Source organism: Schistocerca gregaria, chromosome 1 (genome assembly GCF_023897955.1).
Source record: "Schistocerca gregaria isolate iqSchGreg1 chromosome 1, iqSchGreg1.2, whole genome shotgun sequence".
In the NCBI taxonomy this organism is placed as follows: Eukaryota; Metazoa; Arthropoda; class Insecta; order Orthoptera; family Acrididae; genus Schistocerca; species Schistocerca gregaria.
The window spans coordinates 439,932,991-439,951,572 of NC_064920.1; the positions used below are offsets into that span (position 1 = coordinate 439,932,991).

The following is an 18,582-nucleotide window of genomic DNA, read 5'->3' on the forward strand; positions in this document are numbered from 1 at the left end:
ACAAAGACTGCGAGGCTCACAAATCTTAGCAACTACCCACTATCATGATTATGTTTTGCTATTATTTGTTAGAATCTAAGGGTTCACGTGCAGATTACCCATTACAAAGAGATAGAGCCTCCTTTTGACAATGCGTGATCACAGTATCATTATCCTTTAGCCTTGGAAAGGCCTCAGTCTTCGGGTGGTATTTTTTAGCTGAAACACAGACATACTTGGATAGGATTTAGTTTTCGTTTCACTTTTTCCCACTGTAAGAAGATTCGAGATGTTATTAACCCACGTTGATAAATATTTCTAATTTCTAAGGTAGTGACGTCAAGATGTATTTAGCATTTTTATAGTCCACAGTTACACTTAATACGCTAATACTAGTTCAAAACGGTTCTTCAAATTCTGTCAGTGTACCTGAAGATACTATTGGAAAGGTGTTTAGCAGTGATTTCACACAGTGCGATGATAGTCGGACGATCAAAAACTGCCAGCTACCATGATAGATTATGCTTCGCGTTCTTATCAACGATTAGCGTCAAAAATGTCCTTCATAACCAGCTCTAAACGGATGGCGATTGCATCTTCCAACACGATCGAGCAGCTGTTCATAATGCACCGCCTGGGGCGGAGTAGTTACACGACAATAACATCCCTGTAATGGACTGGCCTGCACAGAGTACTGATCTGAGCCCTAAAGAACACCTTTGGGATGTTTTGGAATGCCGACTTCGTGCCAAGTCTCACCGACCGACTTCGATACCTCTCCTCAATGCAGCACTCTGTGAAGACTGGGCTGCCATTCCCCACGAAACCTTCCAGCACCTGATTGAACGTATGCCTGCGAGAGTGGAAGCTGTCATAAAGGCTAAGGGTGGGCTAACACCACATTGAATTCCAGCATTACAGATGCAGGGTGCCACGAACTAGTAAGTCATTTTCATCCAGGTGTCCGGACACTTTTCATCACATGGTGTACGTCGCTCAACAGCGAGGTAATCAGGGCTCGTACTCAACTATAGTTGGAGTCATGAACGATGGCGGTCGAGCCGCCATTACGAGCGTTAGACGTGATCGTAGCGAGTTGTTTCACGAATTTTTTTTCCATTTATTACGAGATGTCACGGCTGACGGTGGTGGTAAGCAATAAATCCCCCCAAGCAGCCGAGAGAAAACATTTGCACTATACACGATTTCTTCAACTGCAGCGGTCATATATGCGCTTATCGCAGCCGACACTTACCGTCGGCGACAGTGCAATCCCCGGGGACCAAACCGCACAATATACCCTGGCTTCGGTGTAGTGTGGCGGTGGGGTGAGTGGACTGCTGTAGCCTGTTATGGGATTGTGTACCACTGCTGCTACGCCGGGAACGAAGCCTCTCCATCGTTTCTAGGTCCCCAGTCCCATACAAGACAATACTCTTGAAACACATTAAAACCTTCTACGTAAGACAGTACTGAGAAGACCAGACATCACACAGGATCTTAAAAGACGAACCTCATTCGATTCTTCATCACCTAAAATAGAGGGCAAGTAAACTGTTGAGCGGGTTGCCGCCCTCATGGCTTGATACACTCCTGGAAATGGAAAAAAGAACACATTGACACCGGTGTGTCAGACCCACCATACTTGCTACGGACACTGCGAGAGGGCTGTACAAGCAATGATCACACGCACGGCACAGCGGACACACCAGGAACCGCGGTGTTGACCGTCGAATGGCGCTAGCTGCGCAGCATTTGTGCACCGCCGCCGTCAGTGTTAGCCAGTTTGCCGTGGCATACGGAGCTCCATCGCAGTCTTTAACACTGGTAGCATGCCGCGACAGCGTGGACGTGAACCGTATATGCAGTTGACGGACTTTGAGCGAGGGCGTATAGTGGGCATGCGGGAGGCCGGGTGGACGTACCGCCGAATTGCTCAACACGTGGGGCGTGAGGTCTCCACAGTACATCGATGTTGTCGCCAGCGGTCGGTGGAAGGTGCACGTGCCCGTCGACCTGGGACCGGACCGCAGCGACGCACGGATGCACGCCAAGACCGTAGGATCCTACGCAGTGCTGTAGGGGACCGCACCACCACTTCCCAGCAAATTAGGGACACTGTTGCTCCTGGGATATCGGCGAGGACCATTCGCAACCGTCTCCATGAAGCTGGGCTACGGTCCCGCACACCGTTAGGCCGTCTTCTGCTCACGCCCCAACAACGTGCAGCCCACCTCCAGTGGTGTCGCGACAGGCGTGAATGGAGGGACGAATGGAGACGTGTCGTCTTCAGCGATGAGAGTCGCTTCTGCCTTGGTGCCAATGATGGTCGTATGCGTGTTGGGCGCCGTGCAGGTGAGCGCCACAATCAGGACTGCATACGACCGAGGCACACAGGGCCAACACCCGGCATCATGGTGTGGGGAGCGATCTCCTACACTGGCCGAACACCTCTGGTGATCGTCGAGGGGACACTGAATAGTGCACGGTACATCCAAACCGTCATCGAACCCATCGTTCTACCATTCCTAGACCGGCAAGGGAACTTGCTGTTCCAACAGGACAATGCACGTCCGCATGTATCCCGTGCCACCCAACGTGCTCTAGAAGGTGTAAGTCAACTACCCTGGCCAGCAAGATCTCCGGATCTGTCCCCCATTGAGCATGTTTGGGACTGGATGAAGCGTCGTCTCACGCGGTCTGCACGTCCAGCACGAACGCTGGTCCAACTGAGGTGCCATGTGGAAATGGCATGGCAAGCCGTTCCACAGGACTACATCCAGCATCTCTACGATCGTCTCCATGGGAGAATAGCAGCCTGCATTGCTGCGAAAGGTGGATATACACTGTACTAGTGCCGACATCGTGCATGCTCTGTTGCCTGTGTCTATGTGCCTGTGGTTCTGTCAGTGTGATCATGTGATGTATCTGACCCCAGGAATGTGTCAATAAAGTTTCCCCTTCCTGGGACAATGAGTTCAAGGTGTTCTTATTTCAATTTCCAGGAGTGTATAAATCATATTGAGTTAAAATGAGGCGTAGAGGAACCTGTACACCATAAGCTCTGCACACCTCTGGGTCTTCCTGCCGGAGGAGAAAGAGGACAGTGTCCTATCCGGTGGCTCGTTGAAAATACTTGCTCCCCTCGGTTAACATTCGAAGTTCCAAATTATAGCCATTTCACTACTTAACGATTGTAGATCATTTTGTTTCTGACGTATGTTGGATTGAAGATTGTCTATTAGATGGAATATGGGCACAGATAATTTACAACCATTTAGCAACAACTTACAATTAAAGATTTTTTAAAAGTGTTAGTAAACTGGTACTCCGTTGTTGTAGGAACCAGAGATATGATAACATAATGTGCAGCAACCGTATATAAGCCAGATACGCACATTTAAATCGGAATTGCTTTTTCTTAGATTTATTCTCACTTACCACTTTCCAATTAATAAAGTATACTGTTTTACAATGATGGACAATTTAAGTTTCCTTCCTTTCAGAAAATGTTAAATTTTTAATAAATTCTCTTCATCGTCACGTATCAGTACGAGAGACCAATGAACTGTTTCATTTTGGCACGTATTTGTCTTTTGTTTTTAATTTAGTAATATCAGTTCGTTGCAATATATCTCAAGGACACATTTTAATGAAATTCAGTTCAAATAATTTCGGGATAAATTATCACACAGATACATTTCTATTTTCATATAACGACTTCAAGCTGGTTTATTTTTCATCTCAACATACAACATATAGCACATATTTACAACTGCATATCATAACATGTATGTATCAGCTGGCGTGGGTCAGTCAGAATTGAACTCCGAATTAACAGTAATATTTTTCACATATATTTAATTTTTTCATTATAAAAACCGTCTACGCAGAAATTGGCCCTCTTCTAGCGTTACGCGGCCGTCGATCACTTGAAGAATTTATCGTCGATTTTAAAACACCTTGTTGCGTAAGGAACTACCGCAAGTTGCGTTCTATCTCTACGTTGTTCATGCAATAAAGAAACACAATCACTTTGTAATTTAGTATACTAAAATGCTACTGCTACAGAAAAAGAGTTATCATGCAAAAAGCGGTAAATACAGAACATACTTCATCTCAAAACTAGAGGCCACAAACCTACGTAGAAGTACAGCGTCGTACGATTCATCACTACATTACTATTAATGATTCGGACATTCCAGCCGTAGACACTCTTTCAAGAGACGTGGTCTAAATTTCGCAAAGGATGACAGTCATTGAATTTGATTAAAATAACAAAACAACAGTCTTCACAAAGTCATATGCTCGCATGAGTATGCCATTAAAACTCTGCACGCTAATTAACCTATATATTTTACAAATATGTTTCTCATGCACAAACGAACAACAAATAATTTTTCTAATATGTAATTGGTCTGGATAGCTTGCAGACTCGCCACACATAGCCCATCCTTCCTGCCCGAAGGAATGATCTGCACTTTCAGTGACTAGCCCGGCGACACGCAACTTGATCACTGGCTTCTGCCAAGGCTAGTATTGAGGGAGCGCCGCCAGTGCGAACCACTTCCTCGGGGCAATACGCACGACAATCCGATAGTGCACGTTGTGATTCAAGCTGTTCGTAACTGTTATAATTTTTAAAGTGTTCGATTATTTATGTACATTATAATGACAACGTCGATGAGAGACTCGTAACCGTTTTGAATGTTTCTTTTTGACATTCTACACTGAAGAGTCAAAGAAACTGGTAGATCTGTCTTATACTGTGTACGGTCTCCGTGAGCACGCAGAAGTGCCGCAACACGACGTGGCATGGACTCGACTAAGTCTGAAGTTGTGCTGGAGGGAACTCACACCATGGATCCTGCAGGGCTGTCCATAAATCCGTAAGACTACGAGAGGGTGGAGATTTCATCTGAACAGCACGTTGCAAGGCATCCCAGATATGCTCAATAGGGAAATGTCTGGGGAGTTTGCTGGCCAGTTAAACTCAGAAGAGTGTTCCTGGAGCCACTCAGTAGCAATTCTGGACTTGCGGTATGTCGCATTGCCCTGCTGGAATCGTCCAAGTGCGTCGGACTGCAAAATGGACATGAATCGATGTACGTGATCAGACAGGATGCTTACGTACGTGTCATGCAGTATGATGCTTCCTCTAATAGTGCGCGGGCGAACTGTCGAAGGCTGATTAAGACTGAAGACTGTCGAAGACTGCTACTGAGACTGGGTCACGTAGCTGCCCATCTGTTTCCGTATTTGTTGGGGGTTAGGAACGGAACGTGGACAAAGAAGATCAAAGGAGTGAGAAAGGCAAAATATTCATTTCACTATGAACTGCCACTTACTTGTCCAATATAAGCACTGGAGATATCGATTATATGCTTACAGCGGCAGGGATAACAGCTGATAGCCAAAATTGAAACTAATTTATTTTTTTCAGCGTTGGTTCCACATTAACGCATCAGTGTATCTACCAAGAATCGCTGCCGTACAATAATTACAGCCCACACTGGACGTCCGTGAGTAGTTGCACTATAATTATAGTCTTCCCTGGTAATTATGGTAAATTAAGAAGAAATTTCTGAAAAAAGGGAACGTGTAGGTAACCGGAAACAGACCTGCTTATCTGTGCCTTGGCTGGCGACTATATCCAATACGCTACAGTTTTAACGTTGCAGCAGCGTACACCACAGAATCTACACAAATTTCTCGAAGATGTATCCACAGATGTCGTTGTTTGATATTTAACTGTAACGAATTGTACCAAAAACGACGCACTTTTGTTAAATCATCAATGCGCCATAGCACTGAAACAGCATACCTGGATAGCACACAAGTTATAACAAGAACAGCATTAAATACGAGAAACATTCAACTACCGATTTGTAATTTCCCGTCATTTTGATATTACAAATTGCACCAAAAACGACACTATTTCGAGAGATCCTCAATGTTCAGATGCTTTGAAGCATCTTGTATCCATAAGAGGTGCACAATCATGCAAAACTTCCATATACTTAGTTGATCTCCGACTTAATCCAATATGACATCTCGTAACTTCTGCTTGTGTCACCTATGTTTCATCTCACTGGCCTTGTTCCACGAGGCAAAAATCAGCAAATTCTTCCTTTCTCGCTTCGCAGTGTAGTGAAACGTGTAGTTCCACGCTGAGACGTCACAAAACTTGACCAGTTGCTAGTCCGCGAACCCTTTCACGTGGGTTGAGAGCGGCCTCAAGAGGGCGTTGTTCTGGCCGCAGCCGTTATTGGCACTTCACCGGACACTACTAAAGCACGATGTGACATTGCAGTGCGGGTTGTTCAGAAGCAATGTTCCTTCTGGCACCCATTGCAGCCGTTATGAAATGCACGAAATGGATTCGCAGTTGCGGATATGGGCAACCATGTAATGACGACAATGAAAATTGAAAATTCGTGCCGGACCGGCACTCGAACGCAGGTTTCCTGCTTACTGCGAGAGGTGCCCTTGTCACTGGGCTATCCCAGCACGCTTCACAGCCAGAACCAAGGAACATCGGGTCATACTTCTGATCTACGCTGGCACTACAGTATCGTATTTATCCGCCGATACCGAACAAGCGAAAATCAATTAAAAATTCCCCTGTACGGGAATATACATAACGGATGTTCGAATGTAGGGTTTAAGCGCTTGGTTGATGACGTGTTGAAGTTTGGGCACGGCCATGAAGCGGATAGTCTATTATAAGGTGACGTCTCGCGATGCGTTTGGGAATATATTTCATGTACTGCTGAAGTCTCTTGGGCAGCACAAAAAGGAACGTTTCATCTTGAGACGTACGTCCTCAATTATTTCCTCGATGTATTTCAGTCACTGTCGTTCTCTAAACTTTTTACCCTCTACAGGTCCATCCAGGACTGTGGAAGCTATTCCCTGGTGTCTTAACAGATGTCCTATCATCTTGTTACTTCTTCCTGTCGGTGTTTTCATTGTATTCCTTTCCTCGCCGATTTTGCCCAGAACCTCCTCATTCATTACGTTATCAGTCCACTGAATTTTCAACATTCGTCAGTAGTACCATATCTCAAATGCTTCGATTCTCTTGTGTTCCGGTTTCCCCACAGTTCCTCTTTTACTACCATACAATGCTGTGCTCCAAACGTGCAGTGTCATAAATTTCTCCCTCAAATATAGGCCTAAGTTTGATACTAGTAGACTTCTCTCGGCCAGAAATGCCCTTTTTGCCAGCGCTAGTCATTTATTGATGTGTTCCTCGCTCCGTCCGTCATGGATTACTTTGCTGTATAGGTAGGAGAATTCCTTAACTTCTTCTACTAACGCCCATGAATCCTGATGTTACGTTTCTCGCTGTTCTCATTTCTGCTGCTTCTGATTACTTTCGTCTTTCCTCGATTTACTCTCTATCCATATTCTGTACTCATTAGACTGCTCATTCCGTTCAACAGGTCCTGTAGTTCTTATTCACTTTCACTGATGATAGCAGTGTTGTCAGCGAATCTTATCAAATGTTCAAATGTGTGTGAAATCGTATGGGACTTAACTGCTAAGGTCATCAGTCCCTATGCTTACCCACTACTTAACCTAATTTATCCTAAGAACAAACACACACACACACACACACACACACACACACACACACACACATGCCCGAGGGAGCACTCGAACCTCCGCCGGGACCAGCCGCACAGTCCATAACTACAGCGCCTGAGGCCGCTCGGCTAATCCCGCGCGGCTAATCTTATCATTGATATCGTTTCACTTTGTATTTCAGTTCATCTCTTGAACCCTTCCTTAATTTCCATTGCATCTCCGATGTATAGATTGAACGATAGGGACGAAAAACTACATTCCTGTCTTGCAATGTTTTTAATCCGAGCCGCTATTTAATACCAAACTAAGACACTAGGAATGACAATAAAGTAACGATGGCAGCAGGAGTCCGAAAGGTTACAGCTATGCTACGTCACTGACCTCTGCCGCGGAAGTATATGTGTCATCTTCAACGTATTAAGGAACCAAATGGTTTCTGAACGTGTGATGCACGTGCGATGCCGCAGCAGTACTAAGCGGTCCACGGCGCGCACCCGCCAGTCGGGGTCCACCCCCACCTGCTGCAACCTGGCAGGCGAGCGCCTGCCTGCCGGCCGGCCGGTTCCGGTTTGCAATCAGCCGCTCCTAATTCAATACAAATACGCGACCTGCCCGTTGCGCCCGCCCCAGTCCAACGCAGCCTCGCCCCTACGCGTCTGTAATCGCACTGCGGACTTGTTTTGTGTGTGCTCACGGTAATTGGGAACCTGTTGCAGTAGTACGCGCTCCGTTATTCCACGGCTTTTTTCTGATTCGCTAGCATTAGTTATTGATGTGCCGTATCAGCGCGCCGGCTGCGAATTCAGCGCCTGAAGAGTTTTTAATATGCAATTGCCGTGCGCGGACAAGAAACAAAAGTAGACGCGTGGGACGAGGCCTGATTTAAGAGGGAGTGAGCGATTAAAATAACTTGTCGTTTCCAACTCAGCAGACTGATTGTACATTTTATTGGTGAAGACGTCTATTCTTCTGAGTGAATGTTGATACTTTTTTGTTGTTAAAGGGTGTTGAGACTGAAATTGCTTCGACAAGCCTGCTACAATATACATTGGAAGAAAAATTACATCGTTATTTCTGCTTCCAAAGAAATAAATGAGACAAGTTTCCCTTCATATTTCTTGTGTGTGTGTCAGAAAGAGAGAGAGAGAGAGAGAGAGAGAGAGAGAGAGAGAGAGAGAGAGAGAGTGAGAGAGAGAGAGAGAGAGAGATTTGCGGAGGGGGTGGGGGGATGTCAGTAAAGTCTTGTCCGCTGCAGTTTTCTGTGTCAAGAAGTTCAATAGGACAATGTTTTATTGTTTTTGTTCGAGTTATGGAAGCGTTATAAATCAATCCTGGTTGTGTTTTTTTGTGTTTGGTTTTCGTTGGGCCCAGGTTTCCTTCATCCTTGGAGAGCGTCGTTCCTTTATTTGTTGGATCCACTTCGCTCCTTTTGCAAACATCTTTTCTTTTCCTGAATTCCTGCCTTCGTTTTGCTTCTTAAAAAAGTATTCCGATATCTATTATGTCCATTATTATTCCAGTGTTTTTCATGCGTATGTCAATTTCAGTGAACCATATGCGGGTGGCCGCTGTGGACAAGCGGTTCTAGGTGCTTCAGACCGGAACCGCGCGACTGCTATGGTCGTAGGTTCGAATCCTGCCTCGGCAATGGATGTGTGTGATGTCCTTAGGTTAGATAGGTTTAAGTAGTTCTAAGTTCTAGTTGACTGATGACCTCAGATGTTAAGTCCCAAAGTGCTCAGAGCCATTTCAACCAAGTGCGTTTGGACTTGTAGTTGTTAACTAAGTTGAAGATCTGCTTAGTTAGTCTGCTCCCATCCACTCGGTGTAAGTGTATATAAAAGTGCAGTCTTCTTTTCCTCATTACATGAGTTAGCTTCTCCATTTGCAAGTAGAGCTCTCTGTTTGATCTTTGTTTGTGATTTTATTTGAGTGTTTTTTTGTTGAACACCCATAGTATGGCGGATTTTCTCGTGTCTCTCACTGCTATCTCTAATGCACAGTTGAAAAGTAGAGGTGACGAATCGTCTCCTTGTCGTATTCTTGCTTTTATTTTAAAAGGCTCTAATAGCTAACCCATAAATTTTACTTTTTGTATTGTGTTTGTTAATGTTCATTTAGTTATTCTCTTTCTTTGTTGTCGTGTCTGAATTCCTATATAATGTTGATAAGTGTGTTTCTGTCAGTTGAGTCAGAGGCCTTTGTGAAATCGGCAAAAGTTACAACATTTGTCAAGTTTCTGACTTTTGTCATTTCTGTTATGTTCCTTAGATTTAGTATTTTCTTTGCATCAAAAACTTCCCTCCCTAATTCTTGCTTGATATTCTACAAATTGTGGGGGTTTGTATTACCTCAGATCTCTTTAAAAATTAGATAGACAAGATTTTATACACTCCTGGAAATTGAAATAAGAACACCGTGAATTCATTGTCCCAGGAAGGGGAAACTTTATTGACACATTCCTGGGGTCAGATACATCACATGATCACACTGACAGAACCACAGGCACATAGACACAGGCAACAGAGCATGCACGATGTCGGCACTAGTACAGTGTATATCCACCTTTCGCAGCAATCCAGGCTGCTATTCTCCCATGGAGACGATCGTAGAGATGCTGGATGTAGTCCTGTGGAACGGCTCGCCATTTCCACCTGGCGCCTCAGTTGGACCAGCGTTCGTGCTGGACGTGCAGACCGCGTGAGACGACGCTTCATCCAGTCCCAAACATGCTCAATGGGGGACAGATCCGGAGATCTTGCTGGCCAGGGTAGTTGACTTACACCTTCTAGAGCACGTTGGGTGGCACGGGATACATGCGGACGTGCATTGTCCTGTTGGAACAGCAAGTTCCCTTGCCGGTCTAGGAATGGTAGAACGATGTGTTCGATGACGGTTTGGATGTACCGTGCACTATTCAGTGTCCCCTCGACGATCACCAGAGGTGTACGGCCAGTGTAGGAGATCGCTCCCCACACCATGATGCCGGGTGTTGGCCCTGTGTGCCTCGGTCGTATGCAGTCCTGATTGTGGCGCTCACCTGCGCGGCGCCAAACACGCATACGACCATCATTGGCACCAAGGTAGAAGCTACTCTCATCGCTGAAGACGACACGTCTCCATTCGTCCCTCCATTCACGCCTGTGGCGACACCACTGGAGGGGGGCTGCACGATGTTGGGGCGTGAGCGGAAGACGGCCTAACGCTGTGCGGGACTGTAGCCCAGCTTCATGGAGACGATTGCGAATGGTCCTCGTCGATACCCCAGGCGCAACAGTGTCCCTAATTTCCTGGGAAGTGGCGGTGCGGTCCCCTACGGCACTGCGTAGGATCCTACGGTGTTGGCGTGCATCCGTGCGTCGCTGCGGTCCGGTCCCAGGTCGACGGGCACGTGCACCTTCCGCCGACCACTGACGACAACATCGATGTACTGTGGAGACCTCACGCCCCACGTGTTGAGCAATTCGGCGGTACGTCCATCCGGCCTCCCGCATGCCCACTATACGCCCTCGCTCAAAGTCCGTCAACTGCACATACGGTTCACGTCCACGCTGTCGCGGCATGCTACCAGTGTTAAAGACTGCGATGGAGCTCCGTATGCCACGGCAAACTGGCTGACACTGACGGCGGCGGTGCACAAATGCTGCGCAGCTAGCGCCATTCGACGGCCAACACCGCGGTTCCTGGTGTGTCCGCTGTGCCGTGCGTGTGATCATTGCTTGTACAGCCCTCTCGCAGTGTCCAGAGCAAGTATGGTGGGTCAGACACACCGGTGTCAATGTGTTCTTTTTTCCATTTCCAGGAGTGTATGTCACTGGCAAGATAAAGTTTCCTTTATAATTGTTGGGATACGTTTTCTTTCCTTTTTTTATGTACTGGATATATTAACTGTGATATCCATTGTAATGGTAAGCTTTTTGTTTATGATTTCTCTTAGAGATATAATAATTTTGTCACGTGAGTGCTCTTTATGCTTTGCTATTTTTGTTTTATGATTTCTCTGGTCCTCCCTATTGTTGGCGCCTTTGGGTCTGGTTGCATTTGAATTATGTTATTTTTCAATTATTTTTCTAGTGTCTCGCACCAGCTTAGTTCTCTGGAGTAGTCCGCAAGTATCCGGCATTCCTGGGTTATGATTACAGTCCTCTGTGATTTTGGATCTCGCGTAAATTATAAACTTGGTGCTGTGTTTTAATATCTGTGTTTAAACTTCTCATTTTTGACGGAACCGCGGCCACGAAGACTCATGACAGTTTTAAAGTTATTAAATAAATGTAGTTACCTAAGTGTCCTAGCAGGAAGCCCAACGCACATTACGAAAATTTATCATTCAGTCGTTTATTCGTCGGATTAGGCATCATTTAATATCAATAACTGCATAAAGACAGGCAAAGAGAACTAGGCTTCAACAGTTCGGAAAATCTCACTGAAGATGCGGCACACAGCACTTGACCTTGCCTTCAGACGCAAGGTCGTTGGCAGTTCACTGGGTGGCCAAACAGTAAACAGCCTACTGAAAAAGAAATCGTGGTTCAAGACTGGACTGCAGTGTTTTCTACAGAGGATCGCACATATCCATTGCCTGAATGGCTGACTACGTTGGTACAGCTGAAGCATATTTTTGCAGCTATCCACGAAGAAAATATTTCGAACTGCAGAAAGATGATGGAAATATTCAGACAGTTTCTGTTCGACTAAACTATCAAGCAAACTTTATTGTGTGCAGGGACATGGGCTTTTATTCGGAACAGACACGTACACTAATATCTAAGATAATTTAAACCAACAATATTTGCGTAAGCTATCTGATGTGAAAAATTAATGTGGTGAAATTGGTACTTAAGTTGAATGATAATTATCTTAATCTGTAAACGTACGTAAGTATTAAGAACAGTAAAACTGCAATGTTTGGCTAATTTGAGAAACACTGTTTTTGACCATTTAAGTGTATAACGCACTTGAGTTTGACCGATTACAGCCGCGCGGGATTAGCCGAGCGGTCTTGGGCGCTGCAGTCATGGACTGCGCGGCTAGTCCCGGTCGGGGTTCGAGTCCTCCCTCGGGCATGTGTGTGTGTGTGTGTGTGTGTGTGTGTGTGTGTGTGTGTGTGTGTGTGTGTGTGTGTGTGTGTTTGTCCTTAGGATAATTTAGATTAAGTAGTGTGTAAGCTCAGGGACTGATGACCTCAGCAGTTAAGTCCCACAAGATTTCACACACATTCGAACATTTTTTTTGACCGATCACAACAGTAACTGTTTTAAAATGTACCAGAGCTAGAAGAATAATTTTTCAGGTTCCGAACGATGGCAGAAACGAAATCCTTACAGGATCACTTCGTTGTTCGTCTGTCTGTTCGCCTCTTAAGATCCCTTTTTCTAAGGAAGGGGTGGAGGTATGAAGTTGAGATGTCAAATATTACGGTCTACAGTCCCTTGGTGGAGTAAAACAGTTAAGCTTCTAAGTCAGTGCCATTTATGTCACATATTTTGATACTCGCAAACTCACTCAACAAAATCTACAGATGAACTGTTCATAATTAAGTTTGTATGGAACCCTGAGGAGCGCGAGACCTACTGCACTAGTCCTGTCTTCCTTGCGATCGGTGTGAGAACATCACGGTAACTGCTTAGCACAACGGATAACTTAAATCCTCTGGATTACTGTCTCCATACTGAAGTCAGGGTGAGGTGACCAACTGGAGTGTACTAGCGAACTGTTAAATTTCTGCCTAACTTGACAAGAAGCCTCAATTTTTGAAAAACGGCAGCAACAAGGTCCAGTGAACTTCTACACGATACTCGTTTTTCATCAGTATTTTGACTGGTGTGAGATGGCCCGCCACTAATTCATCTCTTGTGCTCCCGGTCTCTTAATATCAGAGTAACACTTCCATCCTACGTCTTCAGGTATTTTTAGGATACTTTCCAATTTTTGTCTCCCCCTACAGCTTTTGCTCCCTACAGTTACATCATATACCATGGAGGTTATTCCTTAACTTTAATTGATGTGCGTTCTTCTTGTCAGTGTTGTCCACATGTACCTCTCCTTACTAATTACACGGTGAACGTCCTGTTCCCTTATAGTCCACCAAGTTTTCAACATCCGTCTACAGCACCACATCCCATACCCTTCGATTCTCATGTTTTCCTGTTTTCTCTCAGTCCATGTGTCACTACCATAAAATACTGTTCCCCAGACGAACGCTCTTGGAAATATCTTGCTTAAATTAAGGTCGATATTCGACACTGGTAGACTTATATTGGTCAGGAAAGCCCTTTTTGCCAGTACTAGTCTTCCTTTTGTGTTCTCCTCACTTCGTCCATTATGTGTTTTTTGCTTCAAGGTAGAAGAAGTCCACCGCTTCGACTACTTCGTGGTCCCCAGTGTCAGTATTAACTTTCTTACTTGTCTCTTCTGCTCTCATCTGCAATACTCGTCATAGCTCGGATTACACTGAGTCGATAGAGTGTGGTCAGTAGACTGTTCATTCCATGTAGTGTGTCTCGTAATTCTTCTTCAGTTTTGCTGACGGCAGCCAGCGACCTTGCGGCTAGACTGCGTGCAGAACCAGCCGTTCGTAGGCCAGCTGTTTCGCCCAGATGATGCTGGTACTCGAAGCGGCTCTAGCTGTTGGGGCAAACATTTGACCGATGACTGGTACTGAGACTGTCGATCGGCCATTGGAAGTCGGCAGTCGGAGTGCTACTCATGGCTGAGAGGGAAGCATCTTTACCTACTCCGGCAGCGTGTGCTGTGACAGCACTCCCCGTAACTTCGCCGGCCGCAGAAGTCTAGCGCTGTGCTACAACATGTAACGATCTAGCAGAGCGCTGCGCAGTAGAACGCTACACCATTATTCTAGCGGCCAGCTGTGGAATGACGTAGGTGACTGGTTTGCATATTCCTTCGTTGGTCGCGGCGTTGTGCATGATCTGGTGCCGCGACTGGGCTATGAATGGAACAGTAGTGGCGAAAGATTGTATCACTGTATCGCATGCTTTTCATTCAAAATTTATTCAGTGACTGATGAAACCCGGAGCTGTTGACGGTAATACGCAAAGGCACTACACACTGATCACGGTGACTTGTCTGCTTTAAATTGCCTTAGATTTTACGCCTTCCAATATCTTAATTTCGAATTCATCGAATCCCTATAGTATTGGTACTTAAATATACTGGGATGAAATAAGTCGTGGGACATCTGCTAATATCACGCCAAACCTTCTTTTTCCCGGAGTTGTGCAGCAGCACGACGTACCATGGACTTAACATGTCGCAGGAAGCCTCTGCAAAAATATTGAGCCATGCTGCCCTATCGCCGTCCATAATTGCGAAAATGTTGCCGGTGCAGAATTTTGTGCACGAACTGACCTCTGACTTATGTCTTACAAGTGTTTGATGAGCTGTCGGACGATGTCGGTGACCAGATCATTGTGTAGCGTTTTCTTAAGAACAACAAGGGGACCACGAAAATAGACCCACGCTGTAACACGACGTCCTCTGTACTTCACTGTATTCATGATGGAAGGTAACGTTCTCCAGGCATTCACTAAACCCAAAACCCTCCATCGGATTGTCATAGGGTGACTCATCACTCAGAATCACTCGTTTTCATTCATCCTCAGTCCTTACACTTTTTCAGGCATTGCTTAGCACTGGCTGCAGTAGTGTGTGGCTTACAAGGAGGTGCTCGACCATTGTACGCCCTACTCACAGCCATTGTGTCACCTGGACTATATATGCCTGACATTGTGTCAACCGCTGGGGGTATTCTGAATTATTATATTACTCTGAGGTATCATGTACGCCAAGATCAGTTGTAATTATTTCATTCGATTTATTTTAGAACCACCGTCAGCAGTGCTCGAGGTCCGAGTTCGTTAATACTTGAAGTATCCTGGTACTGTTATTCTGCGTTTCCGCTTCGCTGTCTCATCACCAACAATCGGCCGGCCGCGGTGGTCTCGCGGTTCAAGGCGCGCAGTCCGGAACCGTGCGACTACTACGGTCGCAGGTTCGAATCCTGCCTCGGGCATGGATGTGTGTGATGTCCTTAGGTTAGGTAGGTTTAAGTATTTCTAAGTTCTAGGGGACTGATGACCACAGCAGTTGAGTCCCATAGTGCTCAGAGCCAGCCAACCAACAATCGACCTGGCCATCTTTAGAAAGTCTGAAATGTTCCTAATAGATTTGTTGGTCTGATGAAATCCAGTGACTAGTCCACATGCTTCTAACCGACCCGTTCCGCTTTTGTGACTTCTCAATTGACAGCAGAATACCCCTCGACTCCTTTTATATTGGCTTGTCCTCCTCCCGAGTTCAATAGGGGTGTCCAGACACTTTTGATCAAGTAGTGTATATTTCTTACTGTTGATTTCTTTGATTGTACATAAGGCTAAATTCATCTTGCTCATTATCTGTATTACTGCCTCACTGATCTTCTATTTCTTTCTAGTTTGCTCGGTCCCGTCCTGTGTTTTCCAATCCCAACTGTCTTTAGGCGATCCTCTGTGTCAACCTTTCAGCTGTCTTTCTCAACTTGCTCGCTAGTCTAAAATGAATTTAAACTGCTCTGTTACTCTTAAATAAAAGGTACGCAAGATCGGTTACAAATATTTTATTGATTAGCAGTTTCGACAGATCTGTGCTGTTCAAAAAATGGCTCTGAGCACTATGGGACTTAACATCTGAGGTCATCAGTCGCCTAGAACTTAGAACTAGTTAAACCTAACTAACCTAAGGACATCACACACATCCATGCCCGAGGCAGGATTCGAACCTGCGACCGTAGCGGTCGCTCGGTTCCAGACTGTAGCGCCTAGAACCGCACGGCCACTCCGGCCGGCTCTGTACTGTTAACTTTGGAATTTGCGACATGTCGAAACCAGTAATCAATAAAATATTTAAAACTGATCTTGGCGTACTCGATATTTCAAAATAATATAATAATTCAGAACAGACCCAGCGGTTGACACAATATCCGACATATATAACTTAAATCTCATCAATTTCTGTTAATTCTTGTACTCGGCCATAGCTAAGTTGGCAAATTAGAAAACGTCCCATCACTTGGGGTGTAGTAAAATAATGTTGAACAAAATGGTTCGACACGCGGAAAACCGCTCAGATAGTATGTGAAAGATAAAGGGGCATTTTGATGCAGTTCTCAAAGACTTTTTAAACGTAAAGTGTCGGCGTCATTCCTTAGATGTAGAGACTACGGCTGTCGTAGAGGTAAGCCGAGAGCGTGTCCGCCGCCGCCTCAGGGATGGTGGGAGAAGGTGGAGCCTGCCGCCCACCACGCACCACACCAGCCCCTCGTTCCCCCAAGGCGGGCATCTCTAATAACGAGGACGGGAGTTCACCGCAGCGGGGAGGCGCTGGCGGTGGCGGCGATAAGGTGATAATTTACGGCGGGCGCAGGAATTCTTGCGGCGGCTCCGCAGAGGCGCAGGAACAACGCCGCCCGCCGCCCCTGCCGCCGGCCTATTAATTACTGTGCAGCAGCCGCGCCGGCACTCGTCTGCGGCTCCAGCAGAGCAGCGGCCGCACTGCAGAGGAACTGAGCGCAGCGTCGTCACGCTGTAGTGGGTGGACATCCTCAATACTGCCCAGTCAGTAGGCTCTCAGTGAGCGCGGTCGAGCTTCTTCGAAACAGTAAAACTAACTAGAAGACTTGGATCAATTTACTCACAAAGATTAAATAACTTTTCATTGCAATTTCTAAAATCATTGGGGGAAGTGGCAACAAAACGATTATTCGTGTTGGTGTGTAGAATGTATGAGCCAGGTGATGTACCATCAGACTTGCGGAGAGCATCATTAACACAGTTCCAAAGGTAGCAAGAGCCGACAAGAGCCAGAATTACCGCACAATCACCTTAATAGGTCATGCATCCAAGTTGCTGACAAGAATAATATACAGAAGAACGGAAAAGAAAACTATGAATCTGTTAGTCCACAATTAGTTAGGCTTTACTGATGATGGAAGTACGACTGAAGAAAAATCGACACGCGTTCATAGGATTTGTCGACCTGGAAAAATGATTCTGCAGTGTAAAATGGTCCAAGAAATTCGAAATCCTGAGAAAAATGGGGTGAAACTATAGGGAGAAACGGGTAATAGAGAATAGGTGTTGGTTGAGGCGATATATATGGACTTCATGCTTCATTCGACTTTATCTTAAACTGGGCTGCTGTCTTCTTGATGATTAAGCAGTTTTATCACAATGGGACATAGAATGTTGCGCTATCTACTGCTTATCGTAAAGTTGCGCTATCTACTGCTTATCGTTTGAAATAAATTGTAAATCTGTGTCCTGAAAATGTGACTCCAGCGCCGCGAAACTATTTGGATCGGAAATTAAGCAATATCATGCAGATGAAAAGTAACTGTACCTGTGTTGAACCTGTAAAACTGTTTACATTAGCCGAATCTGTGCATCGGAATAACGAAAATAACCTAAAATTAGTTTGCGACAGTGTCTAACAGATAAGGGTGACATGGAAAGGAACATGTTACACTAACACACAGCTGAATTTAGATTCTATAGTAGTCTAAATCACTGTTGAGTTTTTACATGGTTAAATACATCCTTTTCGGACAGAAGTATGAGGCCATCATCCCTTCACCTCATAAACTAAGGACGATTAACTCGTCACAGGCAAAAAATGAGATATTAATAGTCTCATGCTTCTCTGTTTAAGACCCTTAGGAGAACGTGTGTAGCAGACTCTAGGTAGTTGGATGGATGGATGGATGCAGAACAGCTCAAAAATACACTGATGAGACATTCTAAGCACTGCCCGCCGCGAGATTGAATGCCGCACTAACACGATAAGGAGGGTATATAAGGAGCAGAACGAATCAGGTGTCATTCTGTCTACCATAGGGATCGCAGGTGGGGAGGTTCACTGGCACAAACGACTTCCACGAAGATCGGATTGTTGGGGCCCAGTGCATGGGAACGAGGGCGATTATGACGGCGGTTAGCGAGCAACCGTCACGAG

The 18,582-nt window shown here is 45.5% G+C and overlaps 1 protein-coding gene across 7 annotated transcripts in view; it reads left to right on the forward strand.

The window, feature by feature from the left end:
- Positions 1-18,582, forward strand: part of LOC126351455 (leucine-rich repeat and immunoglobulin-like domain containing-NOGO receptor-interacting protein 4) — a 2,189,427-nt gene that overhangs the window by 1,005,120 nt on the left and 1,165,725 nt on the right. The gene's annotated exons all lie outside the window — the stretch shown is intronic.